The sequence below is a fragment of the Trichechus manatus genome, unplaced genomic scaffold (assembly GCF_000243295.1).
Source record: "Trichechus manatus latirostris isolate Lorelei unplaced genomic scaffold, TriManLat1.0 scaffold00028, whole genome shotgun sequence".
NCBI lineage: Eukaryota > Metazoa > Chordata > Mammalia > Sirenia > Trichechidae > Trichechus > Trichechus manatus.
The window spans coordinates 13,375,708-13,395,555 of record NW_004443964.1 but is presented as its reverse complement, the minus strand read 5'-3'; the positions used below and the strand labels follow the sequence as shown (position 1 = coordinate 13,395,555).

General features: G+C 37.9%; 1 long non-coding RNA gene across 1 annotated transcript; it reads right to left on the bottom strand.

Annotated features, from left to right (window-relative positions):
- Positions 1-12,578: 12,578 nt before the first annotated feature.
- LOC111820168 (uncharacterized) lies at positions 12,579-19,740 on the bottom strand. The gene is made up of 3 exons (XR_002823709.1): positions 19,625-19,740; positions 16,905-17,214; positions 12,579-12,623 (listed from the first exon to the last, which is right to left on the bottom strand). It is a non-coding gene; the product is annotated as an uncharacterized LOC111820168 (long non-coding RNA).
- Between the last annotated feature and the right edge of the window lie 108 nt (positions 19,741-19,848).

Genomic DNA, 19,848 nt, shown 5'->3' with positions numbered 1-19,848 from the left:
ATGTTTGCAATAAATATACTTACAATATAGAAGCAAAAGGATCAAATGCCACTATTTTTTCTCCCCTTGAAAAAATGAATGCAATCACGTCAAGAAGATAAGTGATGTGGCCTAGTCAATAGCATACAGGATCTGAAATCAATGAGAATGTTGAGAGTAGTTAGAAAATGCAATCTAGGAAACTATTTATAATCCAAAGTCTTGTCATATAACAGGATTTTATAATTCTTTTATTTATGATTCTTTAAATGTCATTGAACATATTTGTATTGCATCATATATTAGTGTCAAATTTTCTCATTAAATTACGTAGTGATATTTAGTCTACAAATAGTGACATTTACCTGAACAAATGCATTTCCACTTGTAAATATACTCCCTTGCAGGTTTAACATATAATTCATTAAATACATGAATGAAAGCATTGAGCAATAGATTGAACCTTCAACCAGTGCCTGTCCAAACCAGTAAGCAGAAGGACAGAGACCTGAAATCCATAGCTGGATGTGAGTTTTGTTCTGATAAGACAGTGTAAGAGATATAAAGAGGGATTACAATTTGCTTTAAGAAAATAGTCAAATAAAATCTTCACTTATCTGTAAATACTGTCCAGACTAAGGCATATGAATTCTTCCAAAAAATAATTTATCCAAATTTAACTGTTTCAATGAATGAAATGACTACTCACCACCTTCCTGACATATAGGGTAGGTCCCAGGATAATCAAAGCATTGATACTGCAATGAACCCAGCAGTGACTGAATGGCCTAAGAGGGAGAATTTACCCATCTAAGTACCTCACTTCCCATGACAGAATTATTTAGTTTCGACTCGTATGTAGGAAACTGGTTTTTTCCCCTTATATAAAGTTGCTTTTTCTTTTCCATTTGGATAAAGGTTGATGGTTACACACTATTATTACACGAGAATTGCATATTGCATGAAACTCTACAGTAGCTTTGTAGATGCCTATTAGTTAATAACTACTATGATTATATAAATTGATATAGCAACCAATATGTATATTACTTTTATTCTCTAAGTTCTTTATTAAATTTTACATTTAAAACTGCTTACCAAGTAGTGTAAATTGTAGAACACATCATTCATTATCTTATTCTAAGAATTTTAAAACATTTTTGTTTTATAAAGTATAATTTATTTAATTTTTGATAGGCTATGGTTAGCTAAATTATGATCCTGTCTGTGCTATAAAATTCACCTAGGGAATCATATCAAACTCTTCCAAGAACTTCTCTTAAACTGTCTTCAGGTGATCCAGTAAGCTTTTAGGTGTGTCTATGTAGGGAGGGTCGGGGAGACACGTATCTCTCCCTACATGTATTGTTTATGGTAGGAGGCCAATCTCATCCCAGTTTGTCCAAAAGCCAGGAGCAGAACAACCCAAGATTTCATTTATTTCCCTCCCTCCTTCTGTTACTCCCTTTATATCCCCTCTTAATTTTTCTATCCATCCATCCATCCATCCATCTGTCTTGATTTCCATTTACTTTTATAACTTAGAAATGTGTATGAATTGGCTGCTGAATTTGTGAACATATATATCAGAATGTTCCTTAGAGGAGAGTATGGCGAGACTTCAACTCGCTTACTTTGGACATGTCATCAGGTAAGACCAATCCCTAGAAAAAGGACATCATGTTTGGTAAAGTAGAGAGCCAATAAAAATGAAGGAAACCCTCACTGAGGTGGATTCACACAACAGCCACAACAATGGACTCAAACATACCAATAATTGTGAAGATAGCGCAGGACCAGGCAACATTTGGATTTGTTATACATTAGGTTGCTGTGAGTCGGAACCAACCCAACAGTAACTAACAATACCATCCTAGAGAAAAATCCTACAATCACATTACAGTTAAGTTCAAATTATGTAAATCAACTAAAGTTTCCATTATTATTTACCTTATAGTCATTGATGCTACTCATGGCAATACGAGGAGAACAACTGGACATCAAAATCAGCCTAATATGAGATAATCTGAGATAATCTATGCTTTCAAACTGTTGAGGAACGTTATCATCCTGAAAATGTAAGGAACACAGTGAGCTCAAGGCACAAAGTAAAAATTCATTTTCTTGATAGCATTTCTCAAAAAAAACGATTAACCTGATTATCTGAAATCTTGCCTTAGGCTCTTTTTGAGATTCTCATCTTCTTTTATTTTTAATCCAGTTTTGAATATCGGATTTTGGTTATCTGTCCAATTTTACAAATTAAAAAATTAATTAAAAGAAGTTAAATAAATTGCTAAGATTACACAGGTTGAAAGTAATGAGATAGTGGTGAGGATTTTTGTTTTCTGACCATAAAATTCTAAAATTCACACTGATAATAAAGATCTTTAGTCTTACATTCTCAGTCATTATTGTGATACCTTAGTAGTTTAGGCCAGTACAAATTAATTCAGCATTTAGGAATTCACAGCTCATAGATTTTATTTCCTAACTGATCCTTGTTTACATGTAGCGGCTTGACTAAAAAAGTATACTAGAAGTTCTCTGGACAGTGCGATAACACGTTATCTTTTTTGTACTCCCTTAACACTAAATAAACACAAGTTGAGGAATACAGAGCAGAAATAAAGGAGCAGAAGGGAAAGTGAAGCCAATAACTAAAACCTCTGACCTTATTTACACCAAATGTTGTTACTGTTTTTAAGAATTGTCAAGGATGGAAGATTCACAACCTATCTTGAAAACCAATGCCCATGTTATAGCATAGTTTACCGTTTGTATATCTTTGTGTGGCTATGAGTCAGAATTGACTTGACGGCAATGGGTTTGTGTGTGTGTGTGTGTGATTAAACACACTATTGAAGAAACCCTTAAAGCTAGAGAGTGGAGCGGTTCAGCCTGACCTTCAGAAACACACCTGTAATGCTGTAGTGACAGACTGTTTCACTCAGGCGAGAACATGTAGGGTCATGTTATTGTCAGGGATCTTTCCAGAGTGCCCCGTGAGCTAGAAAAGTGGAGGAGTAAATCCACCAACGGTGGCAAATCCATTGACTTTGGGTAGAGCCAGAGGCAAGGTCTACCACCACCACCAGTTGCTGTTGAGTTGATTCCAACTCTTGATGATCCCATATGTGTCAGAGTAGAACTGTGCTCCATATGGTATTCAGTAGCTAATTTTTTGGCAGTAGATTTCCAGGTCTTTCTTCTAAGGTACCTCTGGGTGTACTTGAACAGCCAACCTTTTGGTTAGCAACCAAGCACATTAACCAACTGCAGGGACTCCTAGTCAAGCTCTAGAACTACAGAAAAGTCCTGCTTTGGGTGCACAATGTCAGGAGTTATGTGGGATAATAAGCAGATACAGTTTGACTAGTGGAAGACAATGGTTGCCAGAGGTATTAATCAAAATTAGATTGTTGGACAAGTGAATATAAGGTCAGCTGCGTTGATTGGTATCAGGCTCACTTCAGCTAAAACAGGATGCCTTCATGGGTGAAGACCAAAAGTCACTTGCTCAATTCTTGTATCCTGCCCTCAGACGTCAAGAAGTTAAATAGGCCTTCACAGTCATAGTTGATTAATTAAATATAGCACATCATATATTATAAAAGTAATATTTGATAGGATATTATAAATGTTTACCTTGAGAACTGAATTTCTAGCACCCTCTTAGTTTATTTCCTGAGCACACAATTAGGTATGGTGTAAGAAGTTAACTCAAGTTTTCACCGGAGCCTATGAAAATAACGATGAATATGTGGTCCATTTTATACAGCAATGTACAATTGGGGCTTATTTTTCTACATTATCATAAAATCTAGAGTTGTATAGGGTGCAAAATAAATTGACATCCTCTTTCATTTATTTATTAATGTAACAGCTATGTATTCAGTGATTACCATGTTCGGGGCCCTATGCCAGGGACGGGATATAATATGTTGTTAAAAATACATGGTCCCTGTGCTCAAAGAGCTCTCTGATGGAGAGAAGCATATTTATCAAGTTATCATACAATTAATAATTACAAAGCATTGTAGGTGTTTTGGTTCTCAATTACACACGCTCAGATCACATTGGGCTTTTGTCCAAAACATGTTTTCTTGCCTCACATATGAAAACTCTCCTTCAGTAGGTCTGGGGTACCCCCGTTGCTGTCAAGTCAATTCCAACTCATAGCAACCCTGGAGGACAAAGTAGAACTACCCCTTAGGGTTTCCAAGGCTGTAATCTTTACAGAAACAGACTGCTATGTCTTTCTCCGGTGGAGCTGCTGGTGTGTTGGAACCACCGACCTTTTGGTTCATGATAACTGCTTTAATCACTGCATCATCAGGACTCCTAGGTCTGGGGTAGATGCTGGGAATTTGTAATATTTAAAAGAACTTGAAGTAACTCTGATGCACCTGGTCTATTTTTCTAATCTGAACTTTCCAACAAGCAAATATTTTTAACAGCATTTCTTATAACAATGATAATAATAAAAGAATGATAATAATAGCTCAATGTATTCAGTGCTTAAATATGCTGAGGTTTAAAAAAATATTTTTTCTCCTTTGCTTATTTTCACACCTCTCACTCATATAACAGACACATCACGTATCAGCTCTGTACTACTAGTAGGAGCTGTGGTGGCGCAGTGGTGAGGATCTTGACTGCTAACCAAAAGGTCAGCAGTTTGAATTCACCAGCTGCTCCTTGGAAACCCTATGGGGCAGTTCCACTCTGTCCTGTAAGGTCACTATGAGTCAGAATCTACTCGATGGCAATGGGTTTGGTTTTTGGTTTTATGTGCTATTAACAGTGCTCAGCAATTTCACATTCATTGCCTCTTCGACTCCTCAAAAAAAAAAAGTTCTAAATGTTTTCTTAGCTCCACTTTACATTTCAGAAACTGAAGCTTTGAACAGTGTATTTATTTTCCAAAACCAGATAGCTAGCATGTATCCAAATATTAGTTTTATTATATAGTGCTTTACTCAGTAAGATTCCACAACATAAAGGGCTGATCTGGAAAATTCCTGATAGAGTAGAATCCATGAAATGACGTTATACTTACCCCAGGAAATGTGCGTAGGTCAGTTTGAATATGTGTTGATGGTTTCAACCTTCCAAGTATCCCACTACTAACAAAACCTGTAAGAACTGGGAAGCAATTCGGTCTTTTGGTATCATGTGCTAACCAAAAGTAGTAATTCTAAAATACAACACAAGGTTATAAATCCTCAAAGAGAAAATATAAAGTTACTTAGTGAACTGTGCAAATATTTTTTTTCAAATACTGACATATGGTAAATGCTGAACGTGGGTGAAGTATTACTAGGTATTTAATTTCTTTTTCCTTGAAGAAGCAAATATCAATATTGTAACTGAAAAAAAAATCCTTATGTTTAAATGTTGGCAAATAATCAAAATTGAAAATAAACCCATAGTAGGACAAATTAATCATGACCACAGACTATCTCTTATTTTGGGGTCACCAGTTTGAGAGATCTGGTATATGGCTTCACACAGCCAGGTATATTTATCGTTGATTGTTTTTAATAAAATGAAAGCTTCAGAATGCATGTATTGTAAAATCCCTGAAAGAATATGAATTCTCTAGATGTAACTCTGTCCTTTACAACGTGTTTTACATGATGTGAACTTTGATGATATGCATTGTTTGTGTCAGTAGCTAATGTTGTTGTTATTAGGCGCCATCAAGTCGGTTCTGACTCACAGCCACCCCGTGTACAACAGAATGAAACACTGCCCAGTCCTGTGCCATCCTCACAATCGTTCCTATGTTTGAGCCCATTGTTGCAGCCACTGTGTCAATCCATCTCATCCAGGGTGTTCCTCTTTTTCACTGACCCTCTACCTTACCAAGCATGATGTCCTTCTCCAGGGACTGGTCCCTCCTGATAACATGACCAAAGTACACGAGACAAAGTCTCGCCATCCTCCCTTCCAAGGAGCACTCTGGCTATACTGCTTCCAAGATAGACTTGTTCTTTCTTCTGGCAGTCCATGGTATGTTCAATATTCTTCACCAACACCATAATTCAAAGGCATCAATTCTTCTTGTTCTTCCATATACATATAAGGTGATGATATGAAATTATATATATATATATATATATATATAGAAAATATCATGGCTTGGGTTAGGCACACCTTAGTACTCAAAGTGATATCTTTGCTTTTTAACTTTCTAAAGTGTTAGCATTTTCCACCTGTAGCAAAGGGTGTGTTTGCTGGTTGTGGGGGTGGAGGTTCTTAGAATTTGGTGCAAGAGTTTTTACATACATTTTATTGCAGAAGGAATCCAAAATATTTCCCAGAAGGAGATGCTTCAGTGCATAATCCATTATCACATCTTTGTTTTTAACACTCTAAAGAGGTCTTTTGCAGCAGATTTGCCCAATGCAATACATTGTTTGATTTCCTGACTGCTGCTTCCATGGGCGTTGATTGTGGATGCAAGTAAAATGAAATCCTTGACAAGTTCGGTCTTTTCTCCATTTATCATGATGTGGCTTATTGGTCCAGTTGTGAGGATTTTTGTTTTCTTTATGTTGAGGTGTAATCCATACTGAAGGCTGTAATCTTTGATCTTCATCAGTAAGTGCTTCAATTTGTCTTCACTTTCAGTAAGCAAGGTTGTGTCATCTGCATATCACAGATTGTTAAAGAGTCTTCCACCAATCCTGATTCTGCATTCTTCTTCATATAGTCTGGCTTCTCAGATTATTTGCTTAGAATACAGAATAAGTATGGTGAAAGGATGCAACCCTGATGCACAACTTTCTTGATTTTAAGCCATGCAGTATCCCTTTGTTCTGTTCAAAAGACTGCCTCTTGGTCTATGTACAAGATACACATGAGCAATTAAGCGTTCCAGGATTCCCATTCTTCTCAATGTTATCCATAATTTGTTATGATTCACAGGGTCGAATGCGTTTGCATAGTCAGTAAAACACAGGTAAACATCTTTCTGATATTCTCTGCATTCAGCCAAGATCCATCTGACATCAGCATTGATATCCCTCATTCCACATCCTCTTCTGAATTCTGCTTGAATTTCTGGCAGTTCACTGTTGATGTACCGCTGCAGCCACTTTTGAATGATCTTCAGCAAAATTTTACTTGCATATATTAATGATATTGTTCATTAATATCTGCATTCTGTTGGATCACTTTTCCTTGGAATGGGCACTTTTCCTTGGAATGGGCACGAATATGGATCTCTTCCAGTTAGTTGGCCAGATAGCTGTCTTCCAAATTTCTTGGCAGAGATAAGTGAGCACCTCCAGCCCTGCATCCATTTGTTGAAACATCTCAGTTGGTGTTCTGTCAGTTTCTGGAGCCCTGTTTTTCACCAATGCTTCAGTGCAGCTTGGACTTCTTCCTTCAATACCCTCAGTTCGTGGTCATATGCTACCTCCTGGAATGGCTGAACGTCAACCAATTTTTTTTGGTACAATGACTCCGTGTATTCCTTTCATCTGCTTTTGATACTTCCTTTCACATTCAATATTTTGCCCATGGAATCCTTCAAAATTGCAACTCAAGACTTGAATTTTTTCCTTTAGTTCTTTCAGCTTGAGAAATGCTGAGCATGTTCTTCCCTTTTGGTTTTCTAACTCCAGGTCTTTGCACATTTCATTGTAATATTTTTCTTTGTCTTCTCAAGCTGCCCTTTGAAATCTTCTGTTCAGCTCTTTTACTTCATCATTTCTTCCATTCACTTTAACTACTCTACGTTCAAGAGCCAGTTTCAGAGTCTCTTCTAACATCCATTTTTGTCTTTTCTTTCTTTTCTGTCTTTTTAATGACGTTTTGCCTTCTTCGTGTATGATGTCTCTGCAGGAGACCACTACTCTAAGGATTGATGATTGCCAACACTCCATAGTTGGGAAAAAAAAAATGATGGTCTCTTCAGTGTAAGAAGTAAATAAGGAAAAAGAAAAGACGTTTTAGGAATAAAAAGATTTTTACTAGTCAATTTTTTGTTACCAAAGTACACTTTCTTATTTCACTTCATTTTGCTTTGTTTTGTACTTTTAAGAATAAAATTATGTGTCCTGTGAGTGCTTTTGTTTTGTTTTTTAACTAAACCAAATAATTGACTGGAATAAGTTAGAATTAGTTTTGTAACATCAACTCCAGTTTGAGGGTCTGATGAAACACTATATTGCGTGTAAAGAATTATGAGTTTACTTTCCACTTCTTACTTACAAAAGAATGTATTTGCTGGGATAAAACTTCTCACGGCTTTAAAAAGTTCATCTTTGCAACCTCACAAGAGCCTTCTCTAGAGTTGTAAAGTTTACAGCATGGATCATGGAAATGACTATAAACTATTAAATTACAGACAGGAAGGATGTTTGGGAACTTTTGTAAGTTGTTACATTGCTTCTCATCTGGCCCATTCCAAGCAAGAAGGCTAAGGGGCTAAAGAAACTTAAAATTCATTCCAAGGTCGCAGGAAGTTGTCTGCCCAATGCTGTGAATCCCAGACTTCCCCAAAGAACAGTGGAAAGGAACCTGACCAGGCCAGTAAGAAACAGACAGAAAAGAAAAGGAGTATATAGAGTAATAACCTGATTAGATAACAATACTTGTTTCTTAGAGCAAAAGCTGGACAAAGAGAGATTTAACTCACCAACTCACCAAAAACAATCAATAGAGGAGGAAGAGGGTGAAAACCGCCATGATGTCAGTCAGGATGGCAAGTTCAGAAGATTTAACAATAAAATATGTTTAACAATATGCCACAGACAGGGCCATAAAAAAGATGACACCAGCATAGAACAGACCCCAGGATAGCCTAATGAGGAATCGAAGTGTCATTTTCATTTTTTATGTTCAATTGAAAAGGAGAACCTAAGAATGGGTATTAACATCATTCATTCATTCTCTCATTTAACAGTTATTCATAGAATCTTCTAGGGTATGTAATTAGTGTGTGATTATTTGGAAGAGAAGATATTCTTCATCTTAAAATTAATACAAATAGAAAAATGTGAACTTGGAAGAAAAGTAGGCTTTTCAATCTGACAGATTTGGATTCAGACTGTGTCTCTACTGCTTCTAGCTCTGTGATCTCAGGCAATCTATGGAACTACTTTAGACTGCTTTTCTTCCTATGGAAAATAGAGATGACACTAATGTGGATTCAATGAGATGATGTATGAACAGAGCCTTGTCCTAGTACATGGCAATCCCTGAGCCAATGTTTCCACCTATGTTCCACTTCTCTGGGGATAAAAACAGGCAAACAAACAACACCAACAATTTAAAAAGTCATGGATTTCCACGGAATTAGGAAATTCTTCCTTATGCCTAATTATAATACCTCTCTCTTATCCCAAAAGCTCTTAAAGTGAGGTTCATCTTTTTCCTGATATGGACAACAAATATTCTACATACTTTAACTCCTTTCATATTCTGTTAATATAGAATGACCCCTGTTGTTGTTCTTGACCTCATGTGACAGAGTAGAACTGCCCCATAGAATCTTCTTGGCCGTAATCTTTACAGAAACAGAAGTGTTTCTCCCACAGAACTGCTGGGTGGGTTCTAACCACCAACCTTTCGGTTAGCAGCCAAGTGATTAACCATTGCACCACCAAAACGCATAACCCATTACCGCGGAGTTGATTCGGACTCATAGTGACCCTATAGAACGAGTAGAACTGTCCCATAGGGTTTCCAAGGAGCGGCTGGTGGATTCAAACCACAGATCTTTTGGTTAGCAGCCAAACGCTTAACCACTGTGCCACCAGGGCCCCGCTGCACCACCAGGGCCCCGCTGCACCACCAGGGCCCCGCTGCACCACCAGGGCCCCGCTGCACCACCAGGGCGCCTTAAAACGACCCTTAGACGTTTATAGGAGGCCTGGTGGCGCAGTGGTGAAGAAACATTCTGTTTTAACTTTGTACTTTTTTAAATGAATACACATTTCATTTCCATAAATACTTTTTAATACATTTGTTATCTAACTTAGATTCTCTACAATATTTAGCTATTGAAGGGCCTCTATAAATAACACTTTTTAGAAATTTATTTATCTAACTCAATTTGAGGGCTTCTTTGTTAATTCTTTACATGTCATTTCATTTATATTAATCTGATGTGGGGAGACTACCAAATTCCCTTTTCTCTATGAAGAAAATTTACTCTCCACTTTCCTTCTGTGAAAACATTAGAGTGTTGAAATAGGAAACTTACCAGAATTTTGGATCTGGAAGATTCTGTACGTTTTTACAATGTAAGAAAGATCATATAAAGAATAATTTTGACTCTTTGTGCACATGTTTGAGAATATCTCTAGATATGTTGTCTAGAAGATAAATGGCAGAGCTATAGGGTTTGGAAGTTTTATATATACAGTTAAAAATGAATTACCTGTTTCTACTCCCACCTGAACTATACGAGAATTCATCTTTCCTGCATCCACTCCAATGCTGGATATTACCATCCTCTATAATCCCTGCCTAACTGATGAATGTGTGTAGTATCTCACTTCTGCTTGAGTTTGTATTCCTTTACAGAGAAGTCAAGAATCTTCTCATTTAAAATTCATCTTTTGTGAATTGTCTTTTCATGTTTATTGCCCATTTTTTCCATTCGACTTTTTAAAAATGTATTTATAGGAGTTCTTCATAAATTCTGGATATTCCTTTCTAGGTTTTGCCTGTTTCAGAACCTTTCTTTAGTCACATGCTAGTTCTTTAACGTTCTTAATCTTCATTTAAAACTTCTGTACAACAAACAAATGATAAGTTTTATTATAATCAAATTTAACAATTTGTACTGTATGACTGATTTTTTTGCAAGATGTGCTTCAGAAGTATTTCCCTTTCTGGAAGTCAGAATACACTCTTCTACATTTTCTTCAAATTGATCTGAAATTCTATTTGTCACAATTATTTTTTTAATCAACTGGGAGTTTATTTTTGTGAAGACACAAGGGACCTAATTTTTTTTTTTTTTCATTTTTCAAGCTATTGTCACAGCACCATTTACTTAATAGTTCTTAGGCTGGGTTCTCTAGAGAAGGAAAACCAGTAATGTGTATAAATATGTATGTATGAAGAGATTTGTATCAAGGAAATGTCTCATGTGGTTGTAGAGGCTGGAACATCCCAAGTCTGTGGATCAGGATAGAGGCTTCTACTGATTCACGTAGCCGCAGGGGCTGGTGAACCCAAGATCAGCAGGTCAGAGAGCAAGGCTCTTGCTCACAGGCTGTGAAGATTGACAAATCCCAAGACTGGCAGGTAAGACCGCAGGTAAGACTGCAGGTAAACTGCCAGCTCAAGTCCTAAGAACTGGAGGTCAGACAAACAGGAGCCAGCTGCAGGATCCTGAATGAGCAAAAGCCCTAGAGCCTTGCCAGAATGTCCACTTATATTCAGTGCAGGCCACACACCCAAGGGAACTCCTTTTCAACTGACTGGCTACTCGCAGCAGATCCCATCATGGGGGTGATCACATATCAAACCTCAACAGTGAAGTGATCACAGCATTATACAACAGCCAAAACACTGAGAATCATGGCCCAGACAAGCTGACACACAACTTTAACCATCAAAAGTTCTTTCCTTCCTCATTGGCATTTTATCCCCCCCCCCCTTTATCTCCAGGCGTGCTACTCTTTCCATTAATCTCTTTGTATATCCCTCCCACACTGTCTTAATTACAAAAGCTTTATAAGAAGTCTCAATAAATGACAGGATAGATCCTTCCCTTTGTTTCGTTCTTTAAAAGTGCCCTGGAGCATTAAATTTATGTTCATGGTGGTGGAATGTTTTGGAAAAGAATAATGAGAATATTTGCACAACTTGAAGAATATAAATCAATGTTTCTGAAGTGTACATGTAGAAATTGTTGAGATGGTGAATGTTTTGTTATGTATATTTTCACCACAATAAAAATAAATAAATAAATTGCCCTGGTTCATGGGGGACTTCACCCTCTGTGATTGAGAATGTTAGCTCTTCACCAAAATGCATTTATTTTGTTCTTTGTTATTCTTCCCTCCCTTTTTTTTTCCCTGAATACATAGCTACACTCCATTTCACAGTTCTTTTGTGACCAAGTGTGGCCATGAATTTGAGATCTTACCAAGAAAATGTGATCAGTAGTGATGTGAACCATTCTGAGCCAAGGCTTTTAAGAATTGGATGTGTTCAGTGTAACCTCTTCCCGAGTACCAAAGGAGATGACAGAACCAACAGATGGATAACCCTAGTTTCCTAAATCACCACTGGAGAAAGGACATCCACTAACCAGGCATAGCTACCTTGGACTCTTTTGTGAGGAAAAAAAATCTTCCATTTTGTTTGCGCCATTATACTATATGGGCTTGACTTTTTATTGCAGTTTACACTGCCCTGATAAATACACCTTTCTACATGAATTTTGGAAACATTTCGACAAGTTCCATAATGAAATAATATTTCAGTGTTCTTACTTAAATTTTGGACATTCCTACATACCATAACTACTCTATCAAAGTCTGACATTATTTACTATTTCTATCCTCTTGACTTACTAGAAAGAAACTTCAACATACCTTAACTCTCTGCAGAACTTCCAATCACCATCATCCTTGTTATTACTGTACGGAATTGTAGTTCCACTTTCTCTGTTGAACGTCCATAAGAAGAGATACTTTATTACAATCAGGAGTTGATTATTTTTTTTAACGGATTTCACAGGTTACAAAGGGGAGGCTGTGATATTTTTGGAATTGTGCTTCAGGTGATGTGAAGGGTCTCCCTCTGAACTAGGATTTGGATAGGCTTTCCTTGCATTAAAAACTCATAACCTTTGTCCTATTTTCTTTAGCTTCTGTCATTGATCATCTGGGAGAGTCAAAATGGTGTGGATTATAAAGTGAGTGATTATATTTTGAGTAGCACAGACATGCCAAAGAAACGTGGGATGAGTGCTAGGGTGGGAGAAAGTCTGGATGGGGATCAATACATTTTGGAGTCTTGGTTAGTAACAGGATTGGATATGCAGATACGATGGAATATGAGCCAGACTGGGACATCCTCCTGCATAATCTTCCCTGATGAGGGGTGCTTATTGCCATAGGAGCCCTCCCCAGCCACTGTATGTACGAGGTGCACTTAGAACAGTATTACTCAAGGCACGGTCCAAGGACCTAAACCCTGGCTTCTGGTCAGTGAAGAAAGCAAAGATATGCTTTCAAAGCCTTTGTAGAAATTTAACATTTCTGCAACATCACCGTACATGTTCGTGCATTTTAAAAAAGTATTGGTCTACAGATTAGAAATAAAAAGTAAAATGGTGCTTTCACCACCAGTAGTTTGAGAACTAGTGCTGTAGAATATTCCAGGAGGCTAGAATTCTTCCAAAGGTTCACAGCCCACCAGAGATGTGCTGGTGCTGGCTGAAATAGGGAAGTAGTGATTACTGTGAAAGAAGTGTGTTGTGAATACAAGTACAGGTGATGCTGTCGATGCATTTGGTATTTGGAAGGTCCAGTCACCCTACTCTTAGGCGATTGAGCAACATTCGTAACTTCCAAGAATGTGATACAAAATGCTACTTCTGCTTTTTATTGTGTGTGTGTGTGTCTGTCTGTGTGCATGCACGCTCATGATTTGTGCGTGGGTAGGTGGGTGGGAGGTAGATGGCATTGGTGAGGGAATTAGCAGTGCAGAGATGCAGTGATGCGTCAGGTAAATTTATATCTGGAGGTCTTTGAAAAGAGCCCTTTGAATCTACAATTGGGAAATGGAAGTACAACGGGAGACCAGCCGCCTCCCCTGGTAGAAGCAGCAAATCACAGCCTTAGCACTTTCCACCTGTAGCAAAGGGTGTGTTTGCTGGATGTGGGGGTGGGGGTTCTTAGAATTTGGTGCAAGAGTTTTTACATACATTTTATTGCAGAAGGAACCCAAAATATTTCCCAGAAGGAGATGCTTCAGTGCATAATCCATTATCACATCTTTCCATAGCCCAATCAACCAATACTCCCCAAATATGATTTGCTGAGCCTCTCCTGAAAACCACGGGAACTTAATTGTTTCTTAATTGCATAAGGAAATAATTTGCTTAAGCTGAATTACATACCCCCCCCCCGCCACAAAAAAAAGTTCTTCTAGTAGAAGGATCCCTGGTGGCGCAGTGGTTAAGAGCTAGGGCTGCTAGCCAAAAGGTTGGTGGTTCGAATCCACCAGCTTCTCCTTGGAAATGCTATGGGGCAGTTCTACTCTGTCCTATAAGGTCGATGAGTCGGAATTGATTCGACGGCAATGGGATTGGTTTTGTTTTGGTTCTAGCAGAAGCATTGGTGTTCTGGGAAGGCTGCCAGGGGTATGACTTGAATAACTAGACTGAGACTTTTAGGCATGAAGTCAGCAGCTCCCTCCTGGTCTCTGTCATTTGACTCTTAGGTCCTAACGTTTGAGGGAAGTGACCTCCTCCCTCTACATCGTGTTGGCCAGCGACAGGACCCCACAGTTGTCATGAACTAATATACAGAGATAAGGAGTGGATATGTCCCTGCCTGAAGTCCTCATCCCATTCATAGACAGGATTAAGCTTGTGGTGGTGCTATTTCCTAGAGATGAAGCTGGGGAAAGGTGTCCAGGGGCCAGTTCCAATGGGAGGCATGTTATCCAAGGTAGCCTCAGGCAGCATTGCCAGAGGAAGAACCTACACATGGCTGTAAAAGGGTCTGAAAGCCCATGGGGTGGCAATTGGAGGGGGGAATACTATTCCAAAAAAAAATCATTAGGACAGAGTGTCCAGGACCCCCAAGGATTGTTCACGGCAGTGTGAACACTCATAAGGAACTGTGCAGGACAGTACAGGGGCGAGCTGGAAGACAAGGTGATCTCCTTACTGTGGAATCAGCCACCATCCACAGTAGCCTGGAGACATCATTCTAATTCCAAACCCCTTAGATTTCTTATTGTAAATCAGCCCTGCAATGTAAGCCAGTTCATTTCACTGCCCTCATTCCTACACACGTGCTCTTTAATCCTACCTGAATCAAAAGTAACAACATGACCTTGTTATTATCATTTTAATAGTTTGACTGTAAAGGTTCTGATTTTCTTCCTGACATGCTGATATTAATGTCAGAAGAAAACCTTTACAATTCACCATGAGAGTGAGAAAATGCTGCTTATCACAAACTGTTCTGAGCAGCAAGCAATGTGGATTTAAAATAATACCTTTGTAATGAAAAGCACATATTTCTCATTCTGATTCAACACATTGTATCCAAAGAGTAAACAATACAGGGAAGCATCTTACACTTTAAAAATATAAGCCTGAGAAAGAAGCAGAGGTAGTAAAAACATTGCTCTAAATGTTACTGTTGAAAAAATTTCAGTTAGAAAAAGTGTTTTCAAAATGCCTGTGATTGTTGTACAATGAAAAACGAAACTCTCTCTCTACATATCTGTATATACACACACATATATAAAATCTGACAACTTGCAGTTGTGTCCACAAGATTTTCTTAAGTTCTTCATGATGATGAATTCATTAGCAAATGTCAATTCATTCACATACTCACATTTTTGTCTTAACATGATACAACAGTTGCAAAAAAGTTTTTTAAAAAAATAGTTATTAACCCAACCCGTTTTCCGGTACTTTATAAAACACCAGATATTCAGAAGCATTTAACTATTTAAAAAAATAATCTCTACAGAGATATTTGGCATTTAGTATATGGGCTCTTATTTATAATTGCCTGGTGGCACAGTAGTTAAGAGCTACAGCCAGGTGTGGCTGCTAACCAAAAGGTTGGCATTTTGAATCCACCAGCTGCTCCTTGGAAACCGTATGAGGCAATTCTACTCTGTTATATAGGGTCACTATAAGTCAGAATCGACTAGATGGCAATGGGTTTGGTTTTGGGGTTTTCATACAAACAAAATGGAGAAAGAAACAGAGATGAACTTATTTTGGGAACATACGAAAGCTGCAATCTAGAAGCTCAGCTTATCCCTTGGTCTCATTATTTCTAGAAAAAGAGTTCACATTTCTTCCTGGTTTCTATACCATTTCTACATTATGCTATAACGGTTAGCCTGGTTTGAAAGTTCCCATTCAGACTGGCTTGTGGAGGGAGGTTATGATCTCAACTCCCTAGGCTTTCCAAATGCTAAATTCACGTGACCACTCTCTTGGACTTGTCCTTTAGACTTTCAGCCAGTTCCTACACAGAGAAGTGCCAGTTGTACTTGGTTGGCTGCTTGAATCATATTATAAATAGCTGTTTTACAGAGGAAATCCAATATTTGTAACTTTACTTTTCTGTGCCTCAGGAGAAAGTGGCCAATTTCAAAACATAACACACTATCTTTAACAGTAAGAAAGTAAAGAGCTTAGTCAGAGAAAAGTCTTTTATCTTTACCCAGAGTTCTCGCCCTTCTGATTGACGTGTTGATTCAGATAATATAATCAAGTTTGGAACACTTTGAAAAGTGAATTCCTGACTCTAGCCTGCTTTCCATATCATATTTTCCTCCTCCATTTTCTGTATTTTAGGAAATAGCATCACCCTCTAATTGTCCAATTCCTAAAATATAGGAAGCCTCTTTCACTACCCTCTTCTGCTCAACACCCCTTGCACCCAATCCCTCAACCTGTTTTATCAACTTTAGTTTCCAGCTATATCCCAATCCACCCACTGTCTCCATAGCCACTGCTACCATGCTGTTCCAAGCTTCTGTCATCTGCCAATTAGACTATTGCCATCACCTCCTAACTAATTACCTTCTACCCACAGTTAATAGCATACAATCAATTCTTCACTCAGAGGCAAGTGCTATCTTTTTAAAAAATGTATATTGATCATGTAATTCTCCCTCTTACCTCCCTCCAGTGACTTCCCATTATACTTAGTTTAATGGTGTCCATTGTCCCATCTTACCTGCCCCCTCTCTATTTCTCCAGCATCGTCTCTAAACATTCCAGTGTGTTTCTGACTTGAGATAACTGTATGCGCTCTTCTCTTGGCCTGTCCAGCTCTCACCGAATTTCAACATGGCTGCCTTCTTTTTGTCTTTGAGTCTCAGTTTGTTATCTTCCACAAAGGTCCTTTCTGACTTCCACCTTTTCTGTCATTCAATCACGTTATGCTGTTTATTTTTGCATAGCACTTTCCTCTATCTCAGCATTTCTCAATCTCAATATTTTTGACATTTGGGGCCATATAATTCTTTGTTGGAGAGGGGGAGTGACTGAAAGGAAATAAAGGAAACAATAATTGGAAATTAGAAGGCCCAGGAACCAAGAAGGCACGATATTGGATGGATCATCTATGTAGATGTTGAGCATCCAAGAATAATGTCAGGAGTAGTGGTAAAGAGAAGTATTGTGATTCAGGCATCAAAATATTTAAAGAATGAAGAGGGGTATCCAGGAAATTGGTAGGTGACTTAATGAGTGACATTGTCTAATCACAATCTTTAAAGGAACCTGTGTCTTTGGGAAAGGAAAAAGAAAAATTGCCTAGAAGTAACATGGTGGAACAAAGACAGTACCTACCTCATCTTTTATCCCTGTAGTACCCATGGTGTGAATAAAAAACACATTTACTATTTGAGAGGGCTGTAGGAGAAGCAATGTCCTCAGCGAAGTGCCAGATTTCCATGCAACAAGTTAAACAAGCTCAGGTTAAAGATATAATGGATTGACTGATGACAGATCCTTTATTAGATGCAAACTATGGGCACCTTCTCACATTCCCTTAAATCCTTCTTTTTATTGTTGTTGTTCTTAATCTTTTTTTAAAAAGCAGTTTTGTTGATAAAATCTATATACCATACAATTAGCTCATTTAAACTGTACAATTCAATGACTTTTCATTTATTAACAGAGTTGTGAAACAAGCACTACAATCTAATTTTAGAATATTTTCATCACTCCATTAGAAACCCCAAGCCCATTAGCAGCTACTCCATATTTACACCCCCATCTTCAAAGTCAGCCCAGCGCATCGAGTCCTCCTTGGACTTCAAATCTCTCTGCCTTCCCCTTCTGCCACCAGCCACAGAAAGCTCTCTACATTTAAGGGCTCATGTGATTTGATCAAGCCCACTCAGATAATCTTCCTATCTTAGCTCCATACAACCTAACACCGTCATGGCAGTAATATCACGTCATATTAACAGGCTCAGAAGATTAGGGAAGAACATTTGGTTCCTTTGGTGGACTATTTCAGAAATTCTGCCTACCACACTAGTCATTAGGAATAAAAATAACTATTTGCAGGGTTATTGTGACACCTGAATAAAATAATCAATATATGCACGGAAACTGCAAATAAATGTGCATTCTTAGTTATATTAAAATAATACTGTTGCCACTATTGTACCATGCATCTGAAATTATTGTGGATCTGAAATTCTCTGTGATCCAAATTTACTGTTTCTTTTATAAGATGCCTAGGTATAAATCCTCTACTTAACGAACTCTCACTGAGATAATCGCATGCTTTTCCTTAATTTCTTATTTTGGGGGGAATATTGTCATAATCTGTCAATGATGGTTAAGGTTGTGTGTCAACTTCGCTGGACCATACTTCTCAGTGGTTTGGCAGTTATGTAATGATATAGTTATCCTCCATTTTGTGATATAATGTAAACACCTCCACGATATGATCAGACAATCCGTTGTAAGGGGAGTTTCCCTGAGGGCTGTGGCCTGCATCCAATATATATGGACATTCTGGCAAAGATTGCTGGCTTTTGCTCATTCTGGAACCTGCAGCTGGTCATTATCTGACCTCTGGTTCTTGAGACTTGAGCCAGCAGCCTGCTTTGTTGCCTCTTGATCTTGGGATTTGTCAGTCTCTACAGCCTGTAAGCCAGCAGGCTGCCAGCTGACCTGCTGATCTCAGGTTTGTCAGCCCCTGCAGCTACGTGAGTCAGGAGCAGCCTCCAGCCTGATGTCTGACCCACAGACTTGGGACTTGCCAGCCTCTATAATCACATGGGCCATTTCCTTGAGATAAATCTCTTTCTCTCTCTAACATTATATATATTACATATATATATATATATATATGCTTCACTGGTTTTGCTTCTCTAGAGAACGCAGCCTACGACAGTGTCCCTTGGCTAGTTCCCAGAATATCACACATCAACATTTTCTTATGAAAATTGCTTCCCTAAAGTCCTGAGTCTAGAAGATCATTAGTGCAGTAGGACAAATACTTAGAAAGCCCTGTCCTATTTAAGAAGTAAGCCTTACATATAACTATAATGGCACAGTCTTTGACAATTTGGTTCATTACAAGGAGTACTACTCTACTACTAATGTAAGTAAAGCACACTATAGTTTTCAATGTTTTTATTTGCCACAACTTATTTGTGCCTCATGAAAATCAAGTGAGTCAGTAGACCCAGTATTAATGTCTGCTTTTAAAACAAGGATTCTGGAGCTCTTCTAGAGTAAATAATTTGTCCAAAGTCATACGAGTACTCTAAATGTTGATAGTGGTGTTTTATTTTCATAAACTGGGAAGAGATAAAATTTCATAAACTAGGACAATGTAGATCTTAGTTGTAGAAGCAACTAAAATCAAAGTAAAGGTCCTCACACATTTTCCTTCCTATGTTCAATTAGCTAGAAACAACAACAACTTACCTAAATAACAATGTCCAATTATCTTGTGATTATTTTAAGGCTCCATATTTACAGGGTTCTTAGTTGAACAGGCAGCAACATATAGAGATATGGAAAATTAAGAATGATAAAATATTAGTGCTTTGCATAATAGTAGACCCTTGCATCTTAAGAAAACATACAAAACTCAGAAATGTTTCAATATTGAATGTTGGCTATGTATTTTAGAATTTTCACCAACTTGA